Genomic DNA, 15289 nt, shown 5'->3' with positions numbered 1-15289 from the left:
AACCCTAACACTAAACATAACCATAACCCTCACCCTCAGCCTCACCCTCACCGCAAACTTAACCCTAAACCTAACACTAACAATAACCCTAACCCTAAGCCTAACCCTAATCATAACTCTAATCCTCACCCCCACCCTCAACCTCAGCCTAACCCTAAGCTTAACCCTAACCCTAACCCTAACCCAAAACCTCACCGTATCCCTAAGCCTAACCCTAATCCTAACACTAACTCTAACCATAAACCTAACCCTAAACTAACCCTAATCCTCAGCCTCACCCTCACCCTAACCCAAACCCTAACCCTAACACTAACTCTAATCCTAAATCTCACCCTCACCCTAACCCTAACTCTATCCATAACCCTAAACCTAAACCTAATCCTAACCCTAACCCTAACCCTCATCCTCACCGTAACCATAACCCTAACCCTAACACTAACAATAACCCTAACCCGAACACGCACACTCACCCTAACCATAACCCTCACCCTAACACTAACCCACACCCTAACACTTACCTTCACCCTAACACTAACCCTACCCTAACATTAACCCTCACACTAACGCTAATCCTAAACCTAACTGTAAACCTGAACCTAACCCTCAACCTCACCCTAACCCTAACACTAACTCTAACACTAACCCTCCCCCTAACCCTCCCCCTAACCCTATATCTAACGATAAACCTCAAATTCTCCCTAACCCTAACCCTAACACTAACCCTAACCCTAAACCATAGCCTAAACCTAACCATCACCCTCACCCTCACCCTGAACATCACTGAAACCCTAGCCCTAGCCCTAACAATAACACTAACGCTAACGCTAACCCTAACCCTAAACATAACCCTCACCCTCAGCCTCACTCTCACTGCAAATTTAACCATAACCATAACACTAACAATTACCCTAACCCTAACCCTAAGCCTAACCCTCACTCTACCCTAACCTAAAAACCTAACCCGAACACTAACCATAAACCTAAACCTAACCCTAACCCTAACCCTAAACCTAAACCTAATCCTCAGCCTCACTTTCACCCTAAACCAAACCCTAAAGCGAACCCTCACCCTAACCCTAACCTTAATCCTAAACCTATCGGTCCCACTCACCCTCACCCTAACCCTAAACCTAAACCTAACCATATCCCTAACTCTAACCCTCACCCTAACCCTCACCCTCGCCCTAACCGTAACCCTCATCCTAACCCTAAACCTCATCCTATCCCTCACTATAACAATAAACCTAACCCTCACCCTAACCCTAACCCTAACCTTCTCCCTCATGCCCGGGCTAAGCCTAAGCCTAAGCCTAAGCCTAATCCTAACCCTAACCCTCCCCCTGACCCTAACCCTAACATTAACCCTAACTCTAAACCTAAACCTCAGTCTCACCCTAACCCTATCTCTAACCTTAATCGTAAACCTAAACCTCATCCTAACCCTAATCCTAACCCTCACCCTCACCCTCACTGTAACCGTAACCCTAAACATAACCATAACAATAACTGTAACCCTAACCATTACCATAACCATAACTCTTACCCTAACCCAAACACTCACCCTAACACTTACCCTCACCCTAACACTAACCCTAACCCTGACCTTAACTCTCACACTAACCCGAACCCTAACCCTAAACCTAAACCTCAACCTAACACTCAAGAACACCCTAACCCTAACCCTAACCCTAACCCTCAACCTAACCATCCCCTTAACCCTATATCTAACCTTAAACCTCACCCTCACCCTCACACTAACCCTCCCCCTAATCCTAACCCTAACCCTCACCCTAACCCTAACTCTCAACCTCAACCTCACCCTCAACCTAACCCTACGCCTAACCCTAACACACACACTCACCCTCACCCTAACTCTAATCCTAACCCTAACACAAACCCTAACCCTCCCCCTAACTCTCACGGAAAACCTAACCCTAACACTAACACTAACACTAACCCTCAACCTAACCCTCACGCGAACCCTGATTCTAACCCTAAAACTCACCCTCACCCTAAACCTAACTCTAACCCTAAACCAAAACCTAAACCTCACCCTAACCCTAACTTTCACCTGCACCCTCACCCTCACAGTAACTCTAAGCCTAACCATAACAATAACACTAACCCTAACCTGAACCATCACCCTAACCCTAATCCTCACCCCCACCCTCACCCTCAGCCTAACCATAAGCTTAAGCCTAACCCTCACCATAACCCTTACACTCACCCGCACCCTAACCCTAATCCTAACCCTAAACCTATCCCTAAAACTCATCCTAAACCTCACCCTCATCCTAACCCTAACACTAACCCTAACCCTGAACCTCACCCTAATCCTCCTCCTAACCCTAACATTAACCCTAAACCTCACCCTCACCCTCACCCTAAACCAAACCCTCAACCTCACCGTAACTCTAACCCTAACCCTAACAATAACACTAACCCTAACCCTAACATTAAGTATAACCTTTACCCTCACACTCAGCCTCACCCTCATCGCAAACTTAACCCTAAATATAATACTAACAATAACCCTAAACCTAACCCTAATTCTAACCCTAATCCTCACCCCCACCCTCACCCTGAGCTTAATCCTAAGCCTAACCCTAATCCTAACACTAACTCTCACGATAACCATATCCCTAACCCTAACCCTAACCCTAAACCTAAACCTAAGCCTAACCATAAACCTAACCCTAAACCTCATCCTCACACTCACCCTAGCCCAATCCCTAAACTTAACCCTCACCCTAACCCTAAGCCTAATGCTCACCCTAACCCTAAACCTCACCCTCACCCTAACCCTAATCATAACCCTAACCCTATCCCTAACCCTAACCCTCACCCTAACCCTCACCCTAGCCCTAACCGTAACCATAATCCTAAACCTAAACCTCACCCTAACCCTCACCCTAACCCAAACCCTAACCCTAACACTAACCCTTATTCTAACAATAAACCTCACCCTCACCCTAACCGTAACTCTAACCCTATCCCTAAACCTAAACCTCATCCTAACCCTAAACCTAAACCTCACTCTCACCCTCACGGTAACCGTAACCCTAACCCTAACCCTAAAAATAACCCTAACCCTAACCCTAACCCTCACCCTAACAGTAACGGTCACCCTAACCCAAACCCACAAACTAACACTTAGCCTCACCTTAACACTGACCCTAACCCTAACACTAACCCTAACCCTAACCCTAACCCTAATCCTCAACCTAACCCTCACCCTCACCCTAACCCTAACACTAACCCTAAACCTAACCCTCACCCTAACCCTCCTCCTAAGCCTATATCTAACCCTAAACCTCCCAGTAACACTAACCTTAATACTGAACCTTAACCCCACATTAACCCTAACCCTAAACCTCACTCGCACCTTCACCGTAACTCTAAACCTAAGCCTAACAATAACACTAACCCTAACCCTCAACCTAACCCTAACACTCACCCTCACGCTCACCCTCACCCTAACCCTAAGCCTAACCCTAACCCTGACCCTAACCCTCACACTCACGCTAACACTTACCCTAATCCTAATCCTAACCCTAAGCCTAAACCTCACCCTCATCCTAACCCTCACCCTAACACTATCTCTAACACTAACCCTAACCCTAACCCTCACGCTCAGCCTCAACCTAACCCTATCTCTAACCCTAAACCTCACCTTCACCCTAACCCTAAAACTACCCCACAGCCTGATCGTAAACCAAACCCTAAACCTAAACCTAACCCTCACAATTAACCCTAAATGTCACCCTAACCCTTAACCTCACCCTCACCCTCAACCTCACGCTCAGCATAACCCTAACCCAAACCCTAATCCTAACCCTCAACCTCAACCTCACCTTAACCCTAACGCTAACCCTCACCCTCAGGCTCACCCTAACCCTAACTCTAACCCTAACCCTCACCCTCACACTAACCCTAACCCACACCCTCACCCTAACCCTAAACCTAACCCTAAACCTCACCCTGAAATTCACCATAACCCTAACCTCACCCTCCCCAAAACCTCAAAGTAAATCTAACTCTAAACCTAACAATAAAACTAACCGTATCACTACCTCTAACCCTAACCATAACCTTCACCCTCAGCCTCACCCTCACCACAAACTTAATCCTAAACATAACACTAAGCATAACTCTAACACTGACACTAACCCTAATCCTCACCCCCACCCTCACCCTCAGCCTAACCCTAAGACAAACCCTAACCCTAACCCTCACCGTAACCCTAACCCTAAACGTAACCCTAATCCTAAACTTAGCCCTATCCTTAAACCTCAAATAAAATCTCATCCTCACCCTAACCCTAAAACTAACCCTCACCCTAAACCTCACCTTAACCCTCCCCCTAAACATCACTCTAAGCCTAAATCTCACCCTCACCCTAACCCTAATTCTAACCCTAACCCTAAAACTAAACCTCATCCTAACCCTAAACCTCACACACCCTAACCCTTACCCTAATCCTACACCTATCACTAAGCCTAACCCTCATCCACACCCTAACCCTCAACCTAACCCTAACTCTAACACTAACCCTAAACCTAACCCTCACCCTCAGCCTCATTCTAACCCTAATTCTAACCCTACACCTCAAACTCACCCTAACCCTAACCCTAACCCTAAAGCTAAACCTCACCCTAACCCTAAACCCAAAACTCACCCTCACCCTTGCCCTCATCCTAAACCTAATCCTAACCCTAATGCTCATCCAAACCCTCGCCATAACCCTAACCCTAGCCCTCACCCTAACACTTACCCTCAAACTCTCCCTCACCCTCAGCCTAAACGTAAGCCTAAACCTAACCCTCACCCTAACCCTCACACTCACCCTCACCCTAACCCTAACTCTAAACCTAACCCTATCCCTAAACCTCCAACTATGTTTATTGCAGCATTATTTACCATAGCTAAGATATGGAACCAACCCAGATGCCCCTCAGTAGATGAATGGATCAAGAAAATGTGGTATATATACACAATGGAATTCTATGCCTCTATCAGAAAGAATGACATTTCCCCATTTGTTAGGAAATGGAAAGGTTTGGAAAAAATTATATTAAGTGAAGTAAGCCAGGCCCAAAGAAGCATAGGTCCCATGGTTTCCCTTATTTGCAATATCTAGTATAGGTATGAGTCAAGCGGAAAAGGTCAGATAATGTGATGTTAGGAAAATGAACCCTTAAATATGTATTTTAATGCTTTCGTTTCTTTCATGCATGTGTTTCTAACGCATTTATAAGATTATTTCTTTGTTGCTTTGTATGTCCCTCCCCCACAGTGTAACCCCTGCTTTCACTATATTTGATTTCAGTATAACATGTGGAGGAGATGGGGACAAACAAGTCGTTTAAGGATTCAGGTGGACCTGTTGCAACAATGAGAAGTACAAAATGTCATGTCAAAACCAGCTTTACAATGTCGGTGTGGGGGGGGAGGGGGGTATAATTGGGTGGGGGGAGGGGGGTATAATTGGGTGGGGGAGGGGGGAGGCGGGGAAGGGAGGTGAAGGGTAAACAAAGGAGGAGGCTGCAATACTTGGTAAGAAATGTATGGATTATCCTGCCCATGTAATTGTAGCCCCTCTGTACAGTATGTTCTCAAATAAAATAAAATTAAATTAAAAAAACAACAAAACAAAACAAAACAAAACACTCACCCTAACCCTAAGCCTAACCCTAACATAACCATAACCCTCACACACACCCTCACCCTAACCCTAACCCTAAACCTAACCTAAACCCTCAATCTAACCCTCACCCTATCCCTAACTCTAACATTAACCCTAACCCTAACCCTCACCCTCAACCTCACCCTAACCCTACATCTATCCCTAACCCTAAGACTGAACCTCACCCTAAGCCTAACCCTAACCCTCACCCTCACCCTCACCGTAACCCTAATCTTAAACCTAAAAATAACCCTAACACTATCCCTAACCCTCACCCTAACCATAAACCTCACCCTAACCCTAAACCTCACCATAACACTTACCCTCACTCTAACACTAACCCTAACCCTAACAATAACCCTCACACTAAACCTAACCCTCACCCTAATACTAAACCTCACCCTAACCCTAACCAAAACCCTCACCCTCACCGTAGCCCTCACCCTAACCCTAATTCTAACCCTCACCCTCACCCTAACCCTAACCCTCATCCTCACACTAAACCTCACACTGACCCTAACCCTAATCCACAATCTAACACTCACCCTAACTCTAACCCTAACCCTTACCCTAACCCTAAACCGAACATTAACGCTCACCCTTAACCCTCACACTCAGCCTAAACCATAACTTTACCCTTAGCATATTCCTCACCCTAAACCTCACCCTAAACCTAAACCTCATCCTAACCCTCACCTTAACCATAAACCTAACCATACCCCTAACCCTAACCCTCACCCTCAACCTCACGCTCAGCCTATCCCTAAGCATAAGCCTAAGCCTATCCCTCACCCTCACACTCACCCTCACAGTAACTCTAACCCTAAACCAAACAAAAAAATTATCCTAAGCCTAACCCTAACCCTAACCGTAACCCTACCCTAATCCTAACACTCACCCTCACCCTAGGCCTGATCCTAACCCTAACCCTTACCCTAATGCTAACCCTCACCCTTACAGTAACCTTAACCCTCATCCTAACCTCACCCTAACCCAAAACCCTAAATCTAAACCTCAACCTACACCTAAAGCTAATCCTCACCCTAACACTAACCTTCACCCTAACCCTCACCTTAACCCTAACTCTACATCTAAGCCTCACTCTAACCCTAACCCTCACGCTCACCCTCTCCCTCAGTGTAACCCTAATCCTAACCCTAACCCTAACCCTCACAATAACTCTAAAGCTTACCCTCACCCTAACCCTCAACCTAACCCTAAACCTCACACACACCCTAACCATTACCCTAATCCTAATCTTATCACTAAGCCTAAATCTCACCCACACCCTAAACCTCACCCTAACCCTAACTCTAACACTAACCCTAACCCTAACCCTCACCTTCACCCTCAGCCTCACCCTAACCCTAACTCTAACCCTAAAACTCAACCTCACCCTAACCCTAACCCTAAAACTCACCCTCACATTAGACCTCACCCTAACCCTAATCCTAAACCTAATGCTAATCCAAACCCTCCCATAACCCTAAACCTAGCCATCACCCTAACCCTAACCCTCAACCTTCACCCTCAGCCTAAATCTAAGCCTAAACCTAACCCTCACACTAACCCTCACAGTCACCCTCACCCTAACCCTAAACCTAAACCTAACCCTATCCCTAAACCTAACCCACACCCTAAACATAACAGTAACCTTAACCCTAAACCTCACCCTAACCATAACTCTAACCCTAAACCTCACCCACACCCTAACCCTAACCCTAAACCGCACCCTAACCCTATACCTAACCCTCACCCTATAGCTAACCCTATACCTAACCCTATACCTAACCCTCTAACCCTAACCCTAACAATAACACTAACCCTAACGCTAACCATCACCCTAACCCTAATCCTCACCCCCACCCTCAGCCTCAGCCTAACCCTAAGCCTAAGACTAACCCTCACCCTAACCCTCACACTCACCCTTACCCTAAACCTAATCCTAAACCTAGCTCTATCCATAAACCTTAACCTAAACCTCACCCTCACCCTCACCCTAACACTAACCCTAACCCTAAACCGCAACCTAAACCTCCGCCTCACTCTAAATCTAACCCTAATCCTCACACTCACCCTCAACCTAAACCTAACCCTAACGCTAAAGCTCACCCTAAACCTCACCCAAACTGTAGCCCTCACCCGCACCCTCAACCTCACAGTGACCCTAACCCTCACCATAAAATTAACACTAACCCTAACCCTAACCATAACCATAACAATAACCATAACCCTCGCCCTCACCAATTACTTAACCCTAACCATAACATTAACAATAACCCTAACCCTAATCCTCACCCCCAAACTCACCCTCAGCCTAACCCTAAACCTAAATGTAACCCTAACCATAACCCTAACCCTCACTGTAACCCTAACCGTAACCCTAACCCTAAACCTAACCCTAATCCCTCAGCCTAACCTTCCCCCTAAACAAACCCCAACCCTAACCCTCACCCTAACCCTATCCTAACCCTCAACCTCACCGTAACCTTAACTCTAAACCTAACCCTAACAATAACCCTAACCCTAATCCTAAACCTCACCTAACCATAACCCTCACCCTAAACTAAACGCTCAGCCTAACACTTAACCTCACCGCAACACTAACCCTAACCCTAACACTAACCCACACACTAACACTAACCGTAACCCTAACCAGAAACCTCAACTAAACCCTCACCCTCACCCTAACACTAACATTAACCCTAATCCTAACAATAACACTAACCCTAACTGGAAACATCACCCTCAACTTAGTCCTCACCCACACCCTCTCCCTCAGCCTAACTCTAAGCCTAAGCCTAACCCTCAACCTAAACTTCACACTCACCCTCAACCTAACTCTAATCCTAAACCTAACCCTATTCCTAAACCTCAACTTAATCCTCACCCTCACCCTAAACCTAACACTAACCCTAACTCTAAACCTCACCCTAACCCTCACCCTAACCCTAACCCTAATAGTAACACTAACACTAACCCTAAATCTAACCCTCACACTAAGCCTCCCCCTAACACTATATCTAACCCTATACCTCACCCTCACCCTAACCCTAATCCTAACCCTTAACCCCACCCTTAACATAACCCTAAACCTCACCGGCACCCTCACCCTCACCGTAACTCTAACCCTAACCCTAACAATAACACTAACCCTAATCCTCACCCTAACCCTAACACTCACCCTCACCCTCCCCTCAGACTAACCCTAAGCCTGACCCTAAACCTGAAGCTAACCCTCACACTCATGCTAACCCTTACCCTAATCCTAATCCTAACCCTAAGCCAAAACGTCATTCTCATCCTAACCCTCAACCTAACCCTAACTCTAACACTAACCCTAACGCTAACCCGCACCCTCAGCCTCACCCTAAACCTAACTCTAACATTAAACCTCAATTTTACCCTAACCCTAACCCTAAACCTCACCCTAACCCTCCCCTTACCCTAACTCTAACACTAAACCTCACACTCACCCTCACCCTAACCCTAACACTAACACTAAACCTCACGTTAAAACTCACCCTAACTGTAGCACTCACCCGCACCCTCAACCTTACTGAAACTCTAACCCTAATCCTAACAATAACACTAACCCTAACAATAACCCTAACCCTAACCATAACCCTCACCCTCAGCGTCACCCTCACCACTAACTTAACCCTAAGCATACCAGTAACAAAAACCCTAACTCTAACCCTGATCCTCACCACCACCCTCACCCTCAGGCTAACCCTAAACCTAAGCCTAACCCTAATCCTCAGCCTCACCCTCAGCCTAACCCAAACCCTAACCCTAACCTGCACCCTAACCCTAAGCTTAAGCCTAACCCTAACCCTAACCCTCACACTAACCCTCACCCTAATCCTAATCGTAAATTTAACCCTATCCCTAACCCTAACCCTCAAAGTCAGCCTCAACCTAGCCCTCACCCTAACCCTAATCCTAACAGTAAACCTCATCCTAACCCTCACCCAAACCCTAACCGTAACCCTAACACTAACCCTTACTCTAACCCTAAACCTCACCCTCACCCTAACTCTAACTCTTACCCTAACCCTAAACCTAAACCTCATCCTAACCCTATCCCTCACACACACCCTAACCATTACCCTAATCCTAATCCTATCACTAAGCCTAACCCTCACCCACACCCTAACCCTCAACCTAGCCCTAATTCTAAAACTAACTTTAACCCTCACCCTCACCCTCAGCCTCACCCTAACCCTAACTCTAAACCTAAACCGAAACCTCAGCCTAAACCTAAGCCTAAACCTAACGCTAAACCTCACCCTAACACTAACCCTAAAACTCACCCTCACATTAGCCATCACCCTAACCCTAATCCTAACCCTAAAGCTCATCCAAACACTCCCCATAACCCTAACCCTAGCCTCCCAAACTAACCCTAACCCTCAACTTCACTCTCACCCTCAGCCTAACCCTAAGCCTAAACCTAACCCTCACCCTAACCCTCACACTCACCCTCACCCTAACCCTAATCCTAAACCATATCCTATCCCTAAAACTCACCCTCACCATAAACCTAACACTAACCCTAACCCTAAACCTCACCCTAACCCTAACTCTAACCCTAAACCTCAGCCACACCCTAACACTAAACCTAACCCTAAACCGCACCCTAACCCTAACCCTAAACCGCACCCACACCCTCACCCTCACTGTAACTCTAACCCAACCCTAACAATAACACTAACCCTAACCCTAATCATCACCCTAACCCTCATCCTCACCCCCACCCTCAGCCTCAGCCTAACCCTAAGCCTAAGACTAACCCTCACCCTAACCCTCACACTCACCCTCACCCTAAACCTAATCCTAAACCTAGCCCTATCCATAAACCTCAACCTAAACCTCAACCTCACCATAACCCTAACATTAATCCTAACCCTAAACCTCAAACTAAACCTCCCCCTAACCCTAACTCTAACACTAAACCTCACACTCACCCTCAACCTAAACTTAACCCTAATGCTAAACCTCACCCTAAACCTCACCTTAACTGTAGCCCTCACTCGCACCCTCAACCTCACCGTGACCCTAACCCAAACCCTAAAATTAACAGTAAACCTAACCCTAACCCTAACCATAAAAATAACCATGACCCTTACCCTCAGCCTCACCCTCACCTATAACTTAACCCTAACCATAACGTTAAAAATAACCCTAACCCTAATCCTCACCCCCAAACTCACCCTCAGCCTAACACTAAACCTAACTGTAACCTTAACCCTAACCATAACTCTCACTGTAACCCTAACCCTAACCCTAAACCTAAACCTAACCCTTATCCTCAGCCTCACTCTCACCCTAACCAAAACCCAACCCTAACCCTCACACTAATCCTCAGCCTAACCCTAACCCTAACCCTCAACCTCACCGTAACCTTAACCCTAAACCTAAACCTAACAATAACCCTATACCTAATCCTAAACCTCACCCTAACCATAATCCTCACCCTAAACCAAACTCTCACCCTAACACTTAACCTCACCCTAACACTAACCCTAACCCTAACACTAACCCTTACACTAACCCTAACCGTTACCCTAACCCTAAACCTCAACTTAACCCTCACCCTCACCCTAACCCTAACACTAACCCTAACCCTAAAAATAACACTAACCCTAACTCGAATCATCACCCTCAACTTAGTCCTTACCCCCACCCTCTCCCTCAGCCTAACCCTAAGCCTAAGCCTAACCCTCAACCTAACCCTCACACTCACACTCACCCTAACCCTAATCCTAAACCTAACCCTATCCCTAAACCTCAACTTACCCCTCACCCTCACCCTAACACTCAACCTAACCCTAACCCTAACAGTAACACTAACGCTAACCCTAAACCTAACCCTCACACTAAGCCTCCCCCTAACACTATATCTAACCCTAAACTTCACCCTCACCCTAAACCTGACCCTTAACCCCATCTTAAAACTAACCCTAAACCTCACCTGCACCCTCACCCTCACCGTAACACTAACCCTAACCCTAACAATAACACTAACCCCAACCCTCACCCAAACCCTAACACTCACCCTCACCCTCACCCTCAGACTAACCCTAAGCCTAACCCTAACCCTGACCCTAACCCTCACACTCACTCTAACCCTTACCCTAATCCTAATCCTAACCCTAAGTCTAACCCTCACTCTCATACTAACCCTCACCCTAAACCTAACTCTAACATTAACCCTAACACTAACCCTCACCCTCAGCCTCACACTAACCCTAATTCTAACCCTAAACCTCACCTTCACCCTGACCCTAACCCTAAACCACACCCTAAACCTAACACTGAACCTCATCCTCACAGTAGCCCTCACCCTAACACTAATCCTAAACCTAAACCTCATCCTATCCCTCACCCTCACACTAACCCTAACCCTCACTCTCACCCTAACCCTAAACCAAACACTAAAGCTCAACCTAACCCTAACCCTCACCCTCAACATAACCCTTAACCTAACCCTCACCCTAACCCTAAACATAACCCTCAACCCCACCCTCACCCTCAACGTAACTCTAACCCTAACCCTAACAATAACACTAACTCTAACCCTAACCATCAACCTAACCCTAATCCTCAACCCCACCCTCATCCTCAGCCTAACCCTAAGCCTAAGCCTAACACTCACCCTAACCCTCACATTCACCCTCAACCTCACCCTAATCCTAAAGCTAGCCCTATCCCTAAACCTCAACCTAAACCTAACCCTCACCCTAACCCTAACACTAACCCAAAACTTCACCCTAACCCTCCCCATAAACCTAACTCTAACCCTAAACCTCACACTCAACCTCACCCTAACCCTAACCCTAACACTAAACCTCACACTAAACCTCGCTCTAACCATAACCTTCACCGCACTCTCAACCTCACCCTAACTCTAACCCTAACCCTAACAATAACACTAACCCTAACCATTACCCTAACCCTAATCCTCACCCCCACCCTCACCCTCAGCATAACCCTAACCCTAAGCCTAACCCTAAACCTAACCCTCACATACCCTAACCCTAACCGTAACCCTAAATCTCACCCTAACCTTCACCATAACCTTAACCCTAACAAAAAGCCTAACCCTTACCCTTGACCTAACCCTCCCCCTAACCGTAAATATAATCCTAAAACTCACACTCACCCTTATCTATATCCTAACCCTAACCCTCCCCCTAATCCTAACCCTCACCCTCACTGTGACCCTAACCCATGTCCTAACCGTCACCCTAACCCTAACCCTAAACCTCACCCAAACACTAATCCTAACTCTCACACTCACCCTAGCCCTCACCCAAACTCTAATCCTAACCCTAATTCTCATCCTAACCCTCACCCTAACACTTACATTAACATTCACCCTAATCCTAAGCCAAACCCTAACCCTCAACCTAACCCTAACCCTCAACCTCACTGTAAGCCTAACCCTAACCCTAACCCTAAACCTAACACATACCCTAATCCTAATCCTAACACTAAGCCTTACCCTCCACCTAACCCTAACCCTCACCGTAACCCTTACTCTAACACTAACCCTAAACCTAACCCTCACCCTCAGCATCACCCTAACCCTAACTCTAACCCTAAACCTCACCCTCACCCTAAACCTAACCCTAAACCTCACCCTAACCCTAACCCTTAACCTCACCCTCACCCTAGCCCTCACCCTAACCATAATCCTAACCCTAACCCTCATCTGAACTCTCACCCTAACACTAACCCTAACCCTCACGCTCACACTCAACCTAACCCTAACCCAAAACCTAACCGTAACCCTCAACCTAACCCTGAACCTCATCCTCAATGTAACCCTTACCCTAACACTCACCCTAACCCTAAACTTAACCTGAACCCTAACTCTCACCCTAACCCTAACCCTAAACCTCACACTCAACCTAACCCTAACCCTAATACTAATCCTAACACTAACCCTAACCCTCACCCTCACCCTCACCTTAAGCCTAACCCTAAAATTAATCCTAACCCTAACCCTAACCCTAAACCTCATCCTCACCATAAACCTCACGGTAACCCTAACACTAATCCTCAATGTAACCCTCATCCTCACCCTCACCCTAGCCCTCACCCTAAACTAAACCCTCATCCTCACCCTAAACCTCACACTAACCCTAACACTAATCCTCAATCTAACCCTCAGCATAACTCTCACCTTTACCCTTACCGTCACCACACCCTAACCCTCACCCTAACCCTGCCCCTCACCCTGACCCTAACCCTACCCCTAAACCTCACCCTCACCCTAACCCTAACTCTAACCCTAACCCTAACATTAAACCTCACGCTATCCCTAACCCTAACCCTCACCCTCAACCTCATGTTCAGCCTAACCCTAAGCCTAAGCTTAACCCTTACCCTAAACCTCACACTCACCCTAGCCTTCACCTTCAGACTTACCCTAACACTAACTCTAACCTTAAAACTCACCCTCATCCTAACCCTAACCCTAAACCTAACCCTAAACCTCAGCCTAACCCAAACCCTAAACCTTACCCTCATCCTAGCCCTCACCCTAAACCTAATCCTAAAACTAACCCTCATCGTAACCATCACCCTAACACTAAGCCGATCCCGAACGCTCATGCTCACCCTAATCCTAAACCTAACCCGAACACTCAACCAAATCCTAACCCTCACCCTCACTGTAACCGTTACCCTAATCCTCACCCTAAACCTAAACTTAACCCGAACCCTCACTCTCAGCCTAACCCTAAGCTTAAGCCTAACCCTAAACCTAAACCTAACTCTCAACCTCATCCTCAATCTAACTCTAACTCTAACCCTAAATCTCACTCTCACGCTAACCCTAACTATAACCCTAACCCAAACACTAAAACTCACCCTAAACCTAACCCGAACCCTCACCCTCATTGTAAATCTAACCCTAACCCTAACAATAACCCTAACTCTAACCCTAACCATAACCATAATCTTCACCCTAATATTAACACTCACCCTAACATTTACCCTAACCCTAACACTAACCCTAACCCTAACACTAACCCTCACAATAACCCTAAACCTCATCCTAATCCTAAACCTCACCCTAACCCTAACCCTAAATCTAACCCTCACCCTCACCCTAGCCCTCACCCTAACCCTAATTCTAACCCTCACCCTCACCCTAACCCTAACCCTAACGCTCATCCTCACCCTAAACCTCACACTAACCCTAACCCTAACCCCAAACCTCAATCTAAACCTTACCCTAACAGTCACCCTTATCTCTCACCCTCAGCCTAAACCTTAACTTTACCCTTACCATCATCCTCAACCTAACCCTAAACCTCATCCTAACCCTCACCATAACCTTAAACCTAACCATCACCCTAACCCTAACCCTCACCCTCAACCTCATGCTTAGCTTAACCCTAAGCCTAACCCTTACTCTGACGCTCACCCTCAACCTAGCCCTCACCATAACCCTAATCTTAAGATTATCCCTCATCCTAACCCTCACCCTAACCCTAAGCCTAAAAATCACCCTAACCCTAATCCTCACCCCCAACCTCATCCTCCACATAACCCTAATCCTAAGCTTAACCCTAACACTAACCCTCA

This window comes from Dipodomys merriami, unplaced genomic scaffold, assembly GCF_024711535.1.
Source record: "Dipodomys merriami isolate MVZ:Mamm:240054 unplaced genomic scaffold, mDipMer1.0.p SCAF_222, whole genome shotgun sequence".
NCBI classification, from domain to species: domain Eukaryota; kingdom Metazoa; phylum Chordata; class Mammalia; order Rodentia; family Heteromyidae; genus Dipodomys; species Dipodomys merriami.
The sequence above is the reverse complement of the archived record's forward strand: the minus strand, read 5'-3'. Positions refer to the sequence as shown.